Consider the following 17665-nt stretch of genomic DNA (forward strand, 5'->3'; position numbering starts at 1 on the left):
ATTTGTGGCAGCTCTCTTCCGTCTCGGATGCTCAGAGCGTGGCATCACCTTGTATAAAATCTAATACATGCCGGATCTTTTGTCGTGGAGACCAAACTTTCATCATCATCATCATTTAAGACTGATTATGCCTTTCAGCGTTCAGTCTGGAGCATAGCCCCCCTTATACAGTTCCTCCATGATCCCCTATTCAGTGCTAACATTGGTGCCTCTTCTGATGTTAAACCTATTACTTCAAAATCATTCTTAACCGAATCCAGGTACCTTCTCCTCGGCCTGCCCCGACTCCTCCTACCCTCTACTGCTGAATCCATGAGTCTCTTGGGTAACCTTGCTTCTCCCATGCGTGTAACATGACCCCACCATCTAAGCCTGTTCGCCCTGACTGCTACATCTATAGAGTTCATTCCCAGTTTTTCTTTGATTTCCTCATTGTGGACACCCTCCTGCCATTGTTCCCATCTACTAGTACCTGCAATCATCCTAGCTACTTTCATATCCGTAACCACAACCTTGTTGATAAGGTAACCTGAATCCACCCAGCTTTAGCTCCCATACAACAAAGTTGGTCGAAAGATTGAACGGTGCACAGGTAACTTAGTCTTGGTACTGACTTCCTTCTTGCAGAAGAGAGTAGATCGTAGCTGAGCGCTCACTGCATTAGCTTTGCTACACCTCGCTTCCAGTTCTTTCACTATGTTGCCATCCTGTGAGAATATGCATCCTAAGTACTTAAAACCGTCCACCTGTTCTAACTTTGTTCCTCCTATTTGGCACTCAATCCGTTTTTATTTCTTTCCCACTGACATTATTTTCGTTTTGGAGATGCTAATCTTCATACCATAGTCCTTACATTTCTGATCTAGCTCTGAAATATTACTTTGCAAACTTTCAATCGAATCTGCCATCACAACTAAGTCATCCGCATATGCAAGACTGCTTATTTTGTGTTCACATATCTTAATCTCACCCAGCCAGTCTATAGTTTTCAACATATGATCCATAAATAATATGAACAACAGTGGAGACAGGTTGCAGCCTTGTCTTACCCCTGAAACTACTCTGAACCATGAACTCAATTTACCGTCAACTCTAACTGCTACCTGACTATCCATGTAAAGACCTTTAATTGCTTGCAAAAGTTTGCTTCCTATTCCATAATCTTGTAGAACAGACAGTAACTTCCTCCTAGGAACCCGGTCATATGCCTTTCCTAGATCTATAAAGCATAGCAACAATTCCCTGTTCCACTCATAACACTTCTCCATTATTTGCCGTAAGCTAAAGATCTGGTCCTGACAACCTCTAAGAGGCCTCAACCCACACTGATTTTCATCCAATTTGTCCTCAACTAATACTCGCACTTTCCTTTCAACAATACCTGAGAAGATTTTACCCACAACGCTGATTAAAGAGATACCTCTGTAGCTGTTACGATCTTTTCTGTTTCCATGTTTAAAGATTGGTGTGATTACTGCTTTTGTCCAGTCTGATGGAACCTGTCCCGACTCCCAGGCCATTTCAATTATCCTGTGTAGCCATTTAAGACCTGACATTCCACTGTATTTGATGAGTTTCGACTTAATTTCATCCACCCCAGCCGCTTTATTGCACTGCAATCTAGAAAATAATTGGTTGAACAGATTTCTATTCTGGGGCAAACAGATCTGGAACTGTCCGTTTTAGAAGACCTTCTTCGACTATAACCGATGAAAGTGTGGTGCTTGCCCTCACACTTTGTGTAACAGCGTTCTATGGTACTATGTTTCTGCTAGCTATTCGTATGAGAAGCTGGACTATGACATTAATTATTACTCTAACCATTATAGCTACTATCATTTCTTGCTTGCTCCTGTCGTTATTCTATCTTTTACACAGTACTTAGGTAAAACAACAAAATACTACACTTACATGGCAAATGACGCTGGATTATAAAATGGATATTGCGTTAGGATACATTTGCGACTAGCAGATAAGAGCGACGAACCGTAATTGTAAGGCAAAATAGTATATTGATTACTATGGTTATGTTAAGTAATAGAGGAAACCAGGGTCTATGACTACAGACCTCGCAAAGTATTTTACTACAGGTTAAGCAAGATGAGTGGACAAGCCACTTAACTATGGGCATGCACGAAACTGGCAACTTGACAGCGCCAGAAAATATTCCTCAGGTAGCACTTGGCTACTTGATACTACTTGCTGGTCGCTCTTCGAACAACTGGCGGCGCAATTCAGGTAGCCTGATGTGGGACCAGACGGGCTTCAAATGCGACTTCCACTCTGCGCATGCACGATAGCCAGAAAGTAGCATTTCAAACCAACGTTTCATATTTCTTAACAGATTTTATAGTACAAGCAGTTTCAAGAAAGTAATTTCTTCTATAACCTGTTGTGCATACTGGAACGAACTAGAATGAACAAAATAAACTTTCGAAAAATATAAAATGAAAAGGATTTGAATTCAACCAGATAATATTTGAAAAAAGACTAAATTTTCCACTAGCAACCAGATTTTAAATTTTCCAACCAAGCGGCCTTTCAGAAAACTGGATCTAGTTGGAAAACAAGTTAATTGGCAACACTGCCACTCAGTTGTGGTGGATAATGAGACCAGTTACCGTTGCCTCGCTGTAGTACGGCACTGATTGCTCCGTATGCACTCATGTGCACGCCAGCTAGTGTTGCCAAATTAGTGGTTTTTCCACTAAAACTGGTGGTTTCTACTCTCCCTTTAGTGGCGAAATATTGCTTCTAGCGGCTGGTGGATTTTATAGTGGTTTAGTAGAATTCAGTTTAAGTTACTGAAAATGCGATCTCTCAACCACTAAGCTATTTATATGTTTCGAAATATGTTATTTCAGGAGTATTTAGGTTTTACTGCGAAGATAACAATGTTGCATTATAATGTGACAACGAACGAACCATCACATTCTATAGACTACATGCGGGAATTCCCTGTAGCATGAGCAGTATTTAGTAGCACCTAGTTATAGTTTGTTGGGACACAAGCTCTATGGACTTCCGTCCCCAAGAATATCGCTACAAAAACAGTATCTCGGGACCTTGGGCAGAGTGTTCTGAGACGCCAAGTGTTTAAATTGTATCTGTCTGTATAATGTGTACAAATAAATATTGTGTATGTGAAGCGGTAACGTTGACAATCGTTACACATCATGAACATTGTGTTCGTTACCCAATTCTTAGGAGTTCATTTCACGAGCGATGTCGGATTGCGCAGGTGCAGGGAGTGCAGCAACCGGTTTCAAACAATGGATGCTCACTTATTTCATTGTCACCTCAAATAACCACTGAGCGTTTGTTGGCTCACACAGGGTACGTCATGTCAGATGCTCAGAAAAAGTAACTCGAAAGACGTCGTTTGTGATGTGCACTACACAATTGTGATTCTCAGTGTATGGTATTACTTCACGATTTCATACGTGTATAACTATGCCGACACCACAATATGCGCAAAAGTTTGGGGATTCCAGTCTTCAAGACCCACATTTAAAAGACTGGCTTCAAGTTATTGAAAGTACTATGGCTCAGGTAGCGAAGTGCAAATTTTGTGGTACAGTTTTTAGGAGTCGCTATTGAGATTTGAAGTCTCATGGGATGTCAAAGAAGCACATACAGAATAAAATGGTAAGCAACCGTTTTTTGATTGATTAGTCATTCATTGATCGGTTTTACATCTTTGACCATTCTTTGACTACGTAAATTGTTGGATGTTGTAACTATGCAGCCTAAAATTGCTTTTAAAGCAGAGCCCATTGCGAATAAAACAAAAAGGAAGAGGCAAGACTTTCATTATTCACAGTTATACATACTAGTACACGAGCAGTCGAGCATTTGGGAGAGGCAATTAATCACAGTCATGAAAGAGATATCGAAAAAGTTCAGCTGCACCGAACTAAGTGCACCTCAGTTATAAAAAACGTGTTAGCACCGCATTTCACTGACGTTCTAAAACGAGATTGCAAAGATCAGCCATTTAGTTTATTAATCGATGAGTCCACCGATGTTGCTGTACATAAATCCTTGGGATTGATTGTAGTTTATTACATTAAATTATGCCGAAAAAGTAGTATCTACATACCTTGACTGTGCTGAACTGCACAAATATAATGCTGCAGCTATTGTCTCTGCTATAAAGAAGACACTTGAGGGATTTAATTTGCGACTTGGAAATTTAAAGGGCATTGGTGCAGGTAATGCCTCTGTCATGGTGGGAGTAAATAACGGAGTATTTACGGAATTGAAAAAAGAGGTACCACATTGCTCGTGCCATTCATTGCAACTGACTGTTTCAGCTAGTGCAAAAGAATTTTTGCCGAGAAATTTGCGGTTTTTAATTACAGAGACATGTGTTGACATCCATTTACTTTTTATTTAATGACCAGTATTACGAGCAGACAGATGGAGTTGCGATGGGTAGTCCGTTGTCTCCTGTGATCGCAAATTTGTTTATGGAAGCCTTCGAGGAACGTGCATTGGAGTCGGCGCCTTTGAAACCCGCCGGTTTCTTTAGATACGTTGACGATACCTTCGTTGTTTGGCCTCATGGTAGGGAGAATTTGAATGTCTTTCTAGAACGTCTGAACTCGATCAACCCGAACATTCGTTTTACGATGGAGGTGGAAGAGGATGGTTGCCTTCCCTTTCTTGACGTGTTGGTTAGGAGGAAGGATGATGGATCATTGGGGACATGCAGTCTACAGGAAACGTACTCACACCGACTTGTACTTACAGGCTAATAGTTGTCACCATCCGGCTCAGCGTGAAGGGGTACTTCGTACCTTGGTACACAGGGCACATGTCGTTTCTGACGTCGAGACTTTGCCAGCTGAGCTGTCACATCTTGAAGTTACATTTCGTCAAAATGGTTATAGTGATAGACAGACTGAACGTGCGTTGCGCTTTTGACCAACTGTACATCGGATGATTGATGATAATTCTGTGTCAACACCTAAGTCCACTGCCTTACGTAGGTAACACGTCCAACAAGATCGGTCGTATTTTACGGAAATACGATGTGAAATGTGTTTTCCGACCTCCATCTAAAATTATAGCATTTTTTAGTTCCGTTAAGGATGATCTTGGACTGCGTAAGACGGGTGTATATCGTATTCCTTGTAGCTGCGGCATGGTATATATTGGTCAAACTATCAGGACCGTGGAGGACCGATGTACTGAGCATAAACGGCACACACGATTACAGCAGCCAAATAGATCTGCTATTGCCGAACATTGCTTGGATACTGGTCACCCCATGTTATATAATAACACCGAGATATTGACATGCACGTCCAGCTATTAGGGAGGCAGTTGAGATTAAATTGGCGAGCAACCTCGTTAACAGGGATGGAGGTTTCTGTTTAAACTCTGTTTGGAATCCGGCTCTCTCCCTTGTCAAAAATCAGAGGGACAGAGTCAATGCTACCTAACCTGCAAATTCATAGTCTCACTATTGATAGCTCTGACTTTGGTGGCACTAGTGTTCAGTGAGTGTGATATCTTTCCTGCTTTAGTCCGAGAATCGAGGTTTTAAATTTGCATGTACGCCGCCTGTCCGTTGCAGTTTGCCTTGAAAATGGCGCGGTGTTCTCCCGCCGAAATATCGGCGGTCGCTGAAAGTGTTACCTGGCTGAAATCCCGGAAGTTATTTGAAAATATGATTGGTTTAGTCGTTCCTCTTCCAGACAATCTCTTTATAAGGAGCTATACAAAACCATTGACGATAGACAGAAACCGTTAAAAATAGTTCAAGCGAGAAAGACATGGTAGTTATCAATAGAATCTGCTGTATCAGGAATATACACGCTATGGTCAGAGCTAAAAACACATTTTTCCGCAGCTGAAGTGTGCGAAAGGTGTCACATGGCAGTGTTATTGCAAGCTATATATGCGAACTAAAGTGGATTAATTACTCATATATTTCTTTTTATTTCCACTGTTAACTGAAATAAACAGAATCAATAAAATGATTGAGTCGAAAGATACAGATAACACCAAATTCTTTGCTGGGTTGACCAACCTGATAGATGTGCTTGCGAGCAAAGTCACGTTACCTGAAAATAAAGTTAATATCTTTAATCAAAATATACGTGATTTCTTCAATCGAAGATGTCATCTGGGATTCCGTTTTGAAATGCAGTTGAAATGCAGCGAAAAAGGATTGCCTCGAGAAGAGGAAGAAATGTTGCGCAATCGGTGCTTAACATTTATAGTAAGAAGAAATAATAAAAGAAAAGGTTACCAGAAAATTTGACGTTGATAAAAAAAATTCCGGAATAAGTGTTGAAAAAGCACTTAATCACAACAAAGAAAATCTAATTGATGTAGTGGATCAGTCCAATAAAAGTGTACCTAGAATTTATGGCAAGAGTGGATGATCAGTGGTGAAAAATTAATTTGTTCAACTAGAACGAGACCAATGAGACAAAAAATTTTGGAATGAAGTACTGCATTTCGAAGATGCTCATGGGGAATCCAGATCTGAGGAATTAGCGACTTTTGCGATCACTCTCCTAATACTGCCTCATTCCAGTGTCGATGTTCAGAGACTATTTAGCAGCATGAATGTAATAAAAAAACAAGCAAAGGAACAGAATGAAGTTAAATCTATATTAAGAATACGCTGTGGTTTGAGGTTGGAAGGAAAATGCTGCAATGAATATGAAATTCCAATAAACGTTGTGAAGCTGACGATGATGATGATGCAAACAAAAATGGTTCATCCGAATAAGACCAAATCATTTAAATAATTAGCTGTTGTTATAGAACTTTTTGTGTGCTCCTTGACTTGCTGATTTATTTATTTTATGTTAATTTAACGCTTGTGAATATTTTATTACTTAACAATAAAGCAAACTAATTACTAATATACTTATTGTTTGCTTTCATAATAATTAAAAAAAATGAGAGTAGGGGAATTTTTACTTTTTTTGCACTTGAAACTGGTGGGGAGCTCAATTTAACTGTTAGCAACACTGGTGCCATTATTACTGCCATCCAATGGACTTAGGGACAATATGAATTTTAAAATAGGAAGCGAATTTCACAAAGACGCTTACAGTATGTAAGTGCATATTGAGGGAATGTGTAAAGAATTGAATAAATATATCCTCACTGAAAGCTCATGAGTTAACACAAAAGGAGAAATATCGAGACACTCCATACCTAATGTTACCGAGAAAGAAATGACGATGTAACCAAATCCAAATTGTAATTAATTATGTAACTACAGTAATACAAGAGACATTACTGTAATTGATGTTCAGATTGATTTTTTATATTTAAAACTACATATAATAGTAAAAAATTTATGTTATACGATATTGCATTTTACATCTTATTCGACTGTAACATAAGTTTCTTTACGCTATTTTGTCGAAAGTCGACATGTTGAGAAACGTGGCTGTTGTACTTAAGGTTTATAATTTATATCAAAAACAGCTACTAGCCACATGTAGTTTTTGTAATATCTGCAGGTTGTTTTCTATATTCTCAACTGTATGATTGTTTTCTGCAAGATGGGTGGCAAAAGCAGATTTGCTTAGGTTTTTCAGACGTAGGGCATCAAGGTGTTCCTTGAATCTTGTTTCAAAAGCTCTACCTGTTTGGCCTATGTAGAATTTAGGACAGTTGTTACACTTTAGTTTATAAATTCCAGATCTTTTATGGGGTATGCTATTGTGTGGGAGTGAGTGTATGACTCTTTGTTGGAGTTTGTTATTGGTAGAGAAACTAATTTTGACATTCTTCTTCTTGAATAAGTTGGAAATTTTATATGAAAGTGGGCCTATATATGGTAGGGCTACATACTTTACTGATTTTTTGTCTTTCATAGTTATTGTGGCTGTTGCTTGTTGCAAGGACTTATTGCTAGCAACTTTTACTTTAGTTTTTAGAGATAGTGTGTCTATTATTGAAGCATCATAGTCATTATTTTGGGCAATTGATTTGATTATGCTGATTTCTTTGTGCTGTTCAGTGGGGGTGAGGGGGACTTTATGCATACGATGCAGCATTGACCGTAAATTAGGCATCTTATGTTGATTCGGGTGGCAGGATGTGTTACTGATGGTAACATCTGTAGTTGTTGGCTTTCGAAAGATACCAAAATGGTGTTTGTTATTTATGTTTGATATTTTGAGATCCAGAAAATTGATGCTATTATTTATTTCATGCTCCACTGTAAATTTGATGTTGTTGTGTAATTTGCTGAGATCTTCAGCTAAGGCATCAATTTCATTACTGTTACCATCAAAAAGTAATAGAGTGTCATCTACGTATCTCTTGTAGTAAATTATTTTACTGTTCATTTGCTTATTGGATGAGAAGAACTTTTGCTCAAGATGGTTAATGTAAATATCGGCTAATAATCCAGCAAGACTGCTACCCATTGCAAGGCCATCATTTTGTTTATAGACTTTATTATTAAAGGTGAAGTAATTATTAGACAAAATGAGTGTGAGGATCTCTATTAACTCATATATTTCTGGTAGATTGATCTTTTTGTGTTTTAAAAGGTTACTTTTTATTACGTTAATTGTTTCATCTATTGGGATGTTGGTGTATAGGTTTACAATATCTAATGAGGCAAATCTAGCTGTTGGTGGTATGTGGATGTCTTTGATATGTTCTATAAGGTCCATTGTGTTTTTAACTGTATAACTATGTTCGAACATGTAGTAAGTGGTAAGGAGATCCTTTAATTTTCTGCTTATGTAGTATGCTGGGCTGTTTCTTGAGTTCACAACAGGGCGTATGGGGGAATTTTCTTTGTGGATCTTAGGCTGTGACCGAAGTTTCGGTGCAGTTGGATTCATAGTAATGCAGTCCCGAATTTCATACTTATTTAAAAGGGATTCAACACTGTTGAGTAATTTACGAAGTTTAGCTTGAAATTTTGCTGTGGGGTCTGATTCTAGTTCTGTGAAGTTATTGGACTGAAAAAATTCAAGAGTTTTTTGAATGTATTCTACTTCATATAAAACAACAACTGGTAGCTGTTTTTTATATAAATTATAAACCTGAAGTTTCTTTAGGTTTTGTAAATTTTAATTGTAACACCAAAATTGTACAGGATTGAAATTTATTGTTAAAAATCTATATAAAGGAAAGCAGCGATGCTGCGAGAGAGTTAGTTGTTGAGTTGTTTTGTCAGTCAGTCAGAGAGATCTGTGAAGTATGTCACCCAGTGTTTTGTTAACGTGACGAGTATGCAGTTCAGTTGTCAATAAATTTTGTGAATTTGGAAACTGTTATATTCTTTCATCAAATGAACTCCACGCAATAGAAAGTTAAGTTAAATGTAACGATCAGCAAGGAACGTTATAATCTTATACTACATATGTATGTAATATGGATAAAAATACTACGACAATGACAGTACAGATCTCGTGCTTTATCCGACTAATATACAAAAGTTACGAATAAAGCCTCAAATTCTGAAAACAGGAAAACTGTGCGATGTAAACAATAGGAGAGTTAATCAGAAATGTAATTACTAAGGATATTAATTACGGAGGAGGACATAAAAATAGATAACAAATGCAAATACATCGCTTGGTAATAACTTATAAGCCATTTCTCAATATAAAGATGTGCTCTGTGTCAACTCACCAATCAACTGCAATTAAGGTAATTAGAGGCAACCACTCATGGCAAGATTTCCACAGCCTGCCAACACCTGCCAATAGGTATTTAACACTTCAGTTCCTTGACTGAACATCTAACTCAGCACATGTACATAATTTTGTTGATGACAACAATCCCCTGACAATCATGATAATATACGTTCTTACACAACATTATAGATGCTTTCACAACGAATATCAAGAGTTTTAGCAAATTGGACTGAATGATATAAAGATATAAAGACCAACATACAAGTCTCTGGGAAGCACTGGCTTTCGATAACTATCCCGATGCATATAATAAAAAAAGGTGGTATCAGACATTTCATATGATTGTTGGGGAAGGCTGTATCGTTAAAGATGTTATCTAATTTTTGTTAAATTATTTATTTCATGTGAACTATCATTTGAGAAAGAGGAGGACATACCTCTAAAGCATCAGATACCATGGGGAGTCTCTGTTACCAAAAACCTACGTTTAGAATGCCCTCTCACGGATGCATCGAAGAGCAGTCCAATTACCCAACCCATTCCTAATTCATCCTACGACTTTAACAACCAATAATTTCCCCAAACAGACCATATGCCTGTACATGAATCTTGTATTTTTTCTTGTTTCCGTTTCAGGTATGAGGAACTGTATCTGTTTTATTGAAAAACACTTATTATATTAATTTATAAAGTATGTATGAAGAGAGAAACCACCTCATATTAAGCTAATGTGATAAGAGATAAGTCATGTGAGGTAATTAGATAAGATAGTATGATTCTTTCTGTGTAAAACCAATATTGTTAATGTTAGTACTGCAGAAAGAACTGAACGGAAGACCATTTCATATTACTGTAAAAACTGACATGTGAAAGAACCACGTACAAAGTCATCGAATCTCAAAGCAACGTAGACAGTAATGAATACTACGACTTTAAAACACCAGAGAACACTCTGGTATAAGTGAAAGACAGTATGTAACTAATATTTTGTGAAGTGATCTTTGGGCTTAGTCACGTGGGTGTGAACTGTACAGACTTCGCACAAGGGAGCAGTGAAGAGTTGCAATTAATAATTTCGGTGCCAGATGGAAAAACAGTAGATATGTTAAGTTTGTTTTGTTTTGTCACATTATGATATCTTTAACTTTTTAGCAATGGCGAGAGTTTGGCAGATGGGAATATGTCTGTTCAATATTTAATAGTAACCATTCCAGTGAGGAAATCGGTGTACACAATTATTATTTTCTCGTGACACCTTTTACTACAGAGAAGGTGGAGGAATTTAGCGGTATTTCGAAGCTGTGAAAGGCAGTAAATGAAAACGGAGAAATCCGTGGCTGACTTAGGCTGTGTGAATATGGCAGCTTGCGCGGTATGAAAAGAGTAAGAGAGTGGAACTCTTGCCCTTTTCAACAGCTTACAGTCTTTAACTTCCCAATTTCACGGCAGAACGCTAAGGGAATAATAGTTTTTTCCTGGTCTTCCTCCTGAATAACGATCTAAAGCGAGACAGATATTGCCGGCCGCAGTGGCCGAGCGGATATAGGCGCTTCAGTCTGGAACCGCGCGACAGCTACGGCCGCAGGTTCGAATTCTGCCTCGGGCATGGATGTGTGTGATGTCCTTAGGTTAGTTAGGTTTAAGTAGTTCTAAGTTCTAGGGGACTGATGACCTTAGCAGTTAAGTCCCATTGTGCTCACGTCCACCAATCAAAATTATGTAATTAAACAAAAATCGTAGTTCGTTTCAGTGCTAGTTGTTCCCACAACCTTAGATTTTTGCGATTTCATCTTTCCTTTAGCCTTACATTACGGTGATCATGGAGTGCTAGGGTGCTTTAATCCCACTAGGTAAATCTTGGCCCTTATGACTTCGTGGAGGAGTCAATGTGGCCCGCGGACTAGAAAGTTGGGAGACACCTGCACTAGAACATTCAGAAACTACGGTCAAATTTTAGCAGGGTAACTGCCCTGAACAGTATGTGATTTGATCTGGAAGCTTCGGCAGTGGCACATTTTTTCCTCGTCAACGTGTCTGTAAAACGTCATGAGATTATGCGGTCACGTGACAGAATGAAGCCTAGTGGTTGGTGCTGGTGGAGGTGGCTATTTTAGGATTGACCGATTTTATAACCAAGGCAAATGTTTAAAAATGATTTCAAAATGCTTGTGGCCGCTCTTGCCATTAAATAATATTGCAATTGGATTCCCTATGCCATTTGCTCTTGAAATCTGTGATTATCTTAGACTGTAAAAAATGGAATTGGCGTCTTTGTAAGTAGGCCACAGATTTGCACAATTGTTTTAAGAGATCGTTATTTGGAAGTAAACATGCAGCGCTTATATGAAATGGTCTCATTGCCTGTGGGAGTATTTTATGTAATCGCTCGTCAAGCAGGCAGAAAACTAGGCGGCAGGTATTCGTTACATAAGTGTATTGTGGCATTTTGTGACCGAGCTGTTTTATTTGTTGTCTTTTTGCTTGCTCTTTGCTCCCTCACGTACATAATAAGGTGCTTGTACATTTACCGATTTCCGTTAAAAAATTGTTTTATAACTTCACTTGTCTCCGATTTAAGAATTTTTTACTCCTGTGTGACCATCAGTTCAGGTCATGGAGGTATAATACGGGAAGTGCGCATGACATCACAAACCCGAAGCCGACGCCCGTCATGTTGGCAGCCCCCAACATCAGGTACTTATGGAAGCGTTTTCATAAAAAAAAAAAAAATCCAGCTTACGCCGATTAAAGGTGTACTGCGTAGTCTACATTTTAAAGGAATCACATTTCATTGGTAAGAGGACTCGTCCAAGCGTATATAAACAGGAAGATTAGTTGATCTGGTTCCTTTTGCTGTAGTAGTTTTATTTCTGTAATTTGACTTTAGATTTCCTATCAGTTCAGCTCAAAGAGCGCTCTGGCTAAGGCTGTAAGTAGGAACTATTGCAAACCGTCTAGACATAGCAAAATAAGTTCTCAGAGTTTTGAAGAAGAGGGCATAGACATGAAATCAGTTTCGTCATTCCGTAGTAAGAAAAATGCCGGACTACAGAAGCAGCATTTTCACATACATACTTCATTTCTTGATTATACTAAACTTGTAAGAAGAAGAAAGTAACATTTACGGCCAAATGCGTCGTTCTTCTGAATCAACCATGCCTTTAAAACCAGAAAAACTCCTAAAATGGACTTACCGACACAATGTTATTCACGAAAGCGCTACTTTAAAGATCTGTGGCGTGGACACAGCAGAAAGCAAGAACAATAAGCAACTCTACACAATAGCCTGCGAAAGTTTAGGGGCTATTAACACGGCGGCACCGGTTTTAAAGCAGTGTACAGCGTACGTCTGTGGCGCACCTCTCCTTAATATACCACCATTGCTTAGGCATTGTAGTAATGAGTTTGACCATGTGTTTATTTCTTTTGTTTCAGCTATTTTTTGTGTCTCTGACAACATGATCGTGCAGTTAAATTCCCTGACATGTATGTCGTTTGAGTTTTAGACGTTCACCATATACCACCATTGACGATAATACCAAGTACAACTGATATTTTTTTATATTTTATGTATCATGTTCCGTAGGACCAAATTGAGCAGCAAGTCTCCGTGGTTATCGAACTTGGCATTACATGAAATTATATTAGAAGAGTAATAATAGATGAAAATGAAACGTATATGAATCCTATGCAGACGACAAGCCATAAGTTTAAATAAACATAATCAACAATGTAACTCAGGAATTAGCTTAATTTTTTATTTTTCCAGGAGTCTCTCGACAGAATGAGAGGATTAAGCCATGAGGTTTAGACTTGAAACTACGTAGATTACTGGTAAGATTTTTGAATTCTTGGGGTAGCTTATTGGAAATGGCTGTAGCAGAATACCGCTCGCCTTTCTGCGCAAGAGTCAAGAAGGTGCGTTCCAAATGACGATTGTATTTCTGCCTAGAATTAACTAAGTGAAAACTGCTAGATTTTGAAATATTGATAATAAGCTTACATTGTTGACAACGAACAAAGTTAAAGAAAATATATATTGAGAGTTCCAGTTCAACGTCAGAATTCCCAGGCTACTGCATACAGATCGATAACAGATCCGTAAACTTAATTTCTTATGCGAATTCTGGCAAGTAGTAAAGTATCTCAGGTTGTGCCCATTACCATCTCATTCACAAGTAACGATTACAAGAGATGCCATTAGACGGTGCTTCGTCTACACTGAAGTGTTGAAGACGTGAGGCTACAGTTTTTCACTGTGACGGATGAAGTTCGGTAAAAAGTTTTATCTACAGTTCTGACTATATTTTAATTTTTGAACCTGCTGTAACTTTTATAATTTGTTTTACTACTAGGTAATTGTAAAATGTCCAAGGAGGCGACATAAGCTAATAGTGCAAAAGAATGAAATAATATGTTTAATTCAAAAATATAAAAAAGACAGCCTACGTAGATAACCACTTTCCTGAATAAATTGAAAACATATGTCTACATTATAATCGTGGGCGATAACAACAAGTTACTACTACAGAATGTTTCGGAGCAATGAAGTCTTTCTTTTCTTAAGGATTAACTATCCCAGAACATTATTTCATATGAAATTACTGAGAGAAAGTATGAACAATATTTCAAGTTACTGATTTGTCTCTCCCCAAAATTTTCCCGGAATGTAAGTGCAAATACGGCTGAATTAAGTGTTTTTAAGCGTTCTAAAAGATGCATTTTGCCAATTTATATTCTCATCAATATGGACATCTGAAAATTCTGAAGTTTTCACCCTGTTTATTATTTTCTTACCATGTGTTACACTTATTATGGTTGTAGTATTTCTACATGTGCAGGAATGGATATATTGTGTCTTTTTAAAACTGACGATTAGTTCATTAACAGGAAGCCAGTCTACGACACTTCTAAGAACTCTGTTTACCATTTCTTCTTTTGCTGTGTGTATGCTTGAACTGACTTCAATACTAGTATCACCTGCAAAAACAACGAATTGCACTCATTGTACATCAGACTAAAGACTGTCTACTTAAATTATTTTTGAGTCATCAATTATTCTAACTAGTGTGACTGAGGAATATAAATACTGTAATCCACTATTTCATTTTCTCAACTAACTTTGCACCATGATTAGGGAGAGCATTTATTACTGAGTATACTGTTATTTTCTTGCTTTGAGCTTCATCAAACAAAAAATTATGAATTAGGGTTGTATGGTCTTTGCCCACCCTTGTTGGAAAGTTAATTAATGAGATTACGTTGTAGTATCCAAATAATCTACATCTACATGGATACTCTGCAAATCATATTAAAGCGCCTGGCAGAGGGTTCATCGAACCACCTTCACAATTCTCTATTATTCCTATCTCGTATAGCCCGCGGAATGAATGAACACCTATATCTTTCCGTACGAGCTCTGATTTCCCTTATTTTATGGTGGTGATCGTTCCTCCCTATGTAGGCCTTAGTCAACAAAACATTTTCGCATTCGTAGGAGAAAGTTGGTGGTTGGAATTCCATGAGAAGATTCCGTCGCAATGAAAAACGTTTTTCTTTCAATTATGTCCAGCCCTAGTCCTGTATCATTTCTGTGACACTTTCTCCCAAATTTCGCGATAGTACAAACGTGCTGCCTTTCTTTGAACTTTCTGCGATGTACTATATCAGTCCTATCTGGTAAGGATCCCGCACCTTATAGTAGTATTCTAAAAGAGGACAGACAAGCGTGATGTAGGCAGTCTCCTTAGTATGTCTGTTACATTTTCTAAGCGTCCTGCCAATAAAACGCAGCCTTTGGTTAGCCTTCCCCACAACATTTTCTATAATGTTTCCAGATCATTTGTCTTATTAGACTCATTAAAAATCTGTATTCAAATCACCACAGATTATTAATTATTTGCTGCTTTCTTACACATATCATAATAAGAAATCCTAATTCCTCATAAACAGTTCCAAATTCCCAGTCTGGATTGAGTGCTCCCTTCCCGTTTTCAACTAACACTCCCTGCTCAGTGGTCAGGTTCAAGGCGAGTATAGTGCTCACTTGTACAGGATACGTATCAGTCTGTTAAATTCGTAAGATGATCAATAATTAAATCAATTAAGATTAAACTGAGCCAATGGAAAGTTTTATCTGATTAGCATTTGATTGACTTCATGATAAAAATGTATTAACACATCAAATTAAAATTTACGAAACCAGGTTGTTATTGATAATCAGATGGCTTTGAAGAAGCAAGATTGAAACGCTGGATGGTTTTCACTAAGTAGCTTCAGGATCACGATTAAGAAACAATTGAACGTTTATTTACGGACTAAGTTACACAGTTACATCAGTTAAAAATGATCATCGCAAGAGAATGTGTGATACACGTTATATAATGCAGTACCCATTTCGTAAACAATATCTCAACACTTGGGAGGAATATATGGTATCTAAACAGAAAATATGCGTCAAGCTATAAACACACCTACATTCGTACAGCAATTAACACACGCACAAAGAAGAAAGCTTAGGGATAATTCCATACACCAAACTTATACTCGATGAGCCAGAGACTAAGAAGCTTTGTCAGTTAACCATGTGGAAATTAACTCACACAGAAATTCTCCACTTCGGAGGTACGAAAAACACGGACATATTTGGAATTAAAAACCAACCGGCATACGATTTTAAATTGAAGTTCCACTAAAAGTCTAGATAAATGGTTATGATAGCCTGAGACCTCGGCACTTAGCGTGAATTCATGTGGTCTAGCACATATAACGAGCACAGTATATATCACAGAATTCACAGAAGATATTCGAGTACAATACAATTGCACTCACTCTCTCTCTCCATCCAAACAGGCCTTGGAAGGCCCAACGGCACCGACCGGTCGCCGTGTCACCCTCAGCCGCAGGAGTCACTGGATGCGGATATGGAGGGGCATGTGGTCAGCACACCGCTCTCCCGACTGTACTTTTATGTCAGTTTACGATAGCGGAACCGCTACTTCTCAGTCAAGTAGATCTTCACACGGGCTGATGCATTCCGCTTGCCAACAGCGCTCGGCAGGCCAGATGGTCACTCATCGAAGTGCTAGCCCAGCCCGACAGCGCTTAACTTCGGTGATCTGACGGGAACCGGTATTACCACTGCGGCAAGGCCATTGGCAAATTGCACTCACACGGAAAGTTATTAAAAGAGGCAACAACAGTAAGAGAATCTGAAATAAAGCTAGAGGCGCAGTATACTACATAAGAATCACTTGGTTGCTATCACCATCTCACATGGCACAAGCAACGCGAATCTCGCGAAATGAAATAACATTATAACTTGAGCATAAAGGACACATTCAGCAATCTTCTGATAAGAGACTGCGGTGAAGTGTATAGATCAGTCAAGGCACTCTCCCATCGCTAAGGTACGGTAGGAGAAAGAACTGAGTTAAAGATATGAGATATTAAAAAGCCTGATGGCTCTATCTACACTACTACAGATGATCTGAACATACATCCTCACTTACCGAAGTCCCAGAGCACAGCACAGCACCACGTTACCGAACCGAGGTCGACAGGTAGCAACTGAAAAGGTGAGAGAAACTACGTTAAAGATACCTCTACCAAACTACGCAATAGGTGAATACCGGGTTCCACTAATCGGTATGCATGCGACAGCATGGGTGCTAAATATATTTCAAAATGCCGCGCATAAGAACAGTACTTTCTGTTGCTCGTACCTCGTGTTCTGTTGGTGACAAAAAGGCAGGGTCGAATGTTTTCGATAGCCTTGGGCTAGGGACCACTTGTGAACCCAACAGAAGGATTATCTTAGTGTCACTATCCTACAGTATAGGGTCAAAGTATGAATATTACACACTTCTTCCTCCTTAGGCAGGTGGAGCAAACCGGTTGGTTCCTTTTGCATTTGATGTAGCCTACGGTGGGCTTCACTGGACTTACAGAGGTATCAGTAGTTCATGGGTGATTCCTCGGTAAATCACACAAAAAGTTTACTTACAGTATTTTCACGGTCACCAGCG

General features: G+C 38.5%; 1 pseudogene; it reads right to left on the bottom strand.

The window, feature by feature from the left end:
- Positions 1 to 16679: 16679 nt before the first annotated feature.
- Positions 16680 to 16797, bottom strand: LOC126089707 (5S ribosomal RNA; annotated as a pseudogene).
- Between the last annotated feature and the right edge of the window lie 868 nt (positions 16798 to 17665).

This window comes from Schistocerca cancellata, chromosome 6, assembly GCF_023864275.1.
Source record: "Schistocerca cancellata isolate TAMUIC-IGC-003103 chromosome 6, iqSchCanc2.1, whole genome shotgun sequence".
Taxonomy (NCBI): domain Eukaryota; kingdom Metazoa; phylum Arthropoda; class Insecta; order Orthoptera; family Acrididae; genus Schistocerca; species Schistocerca cancellata.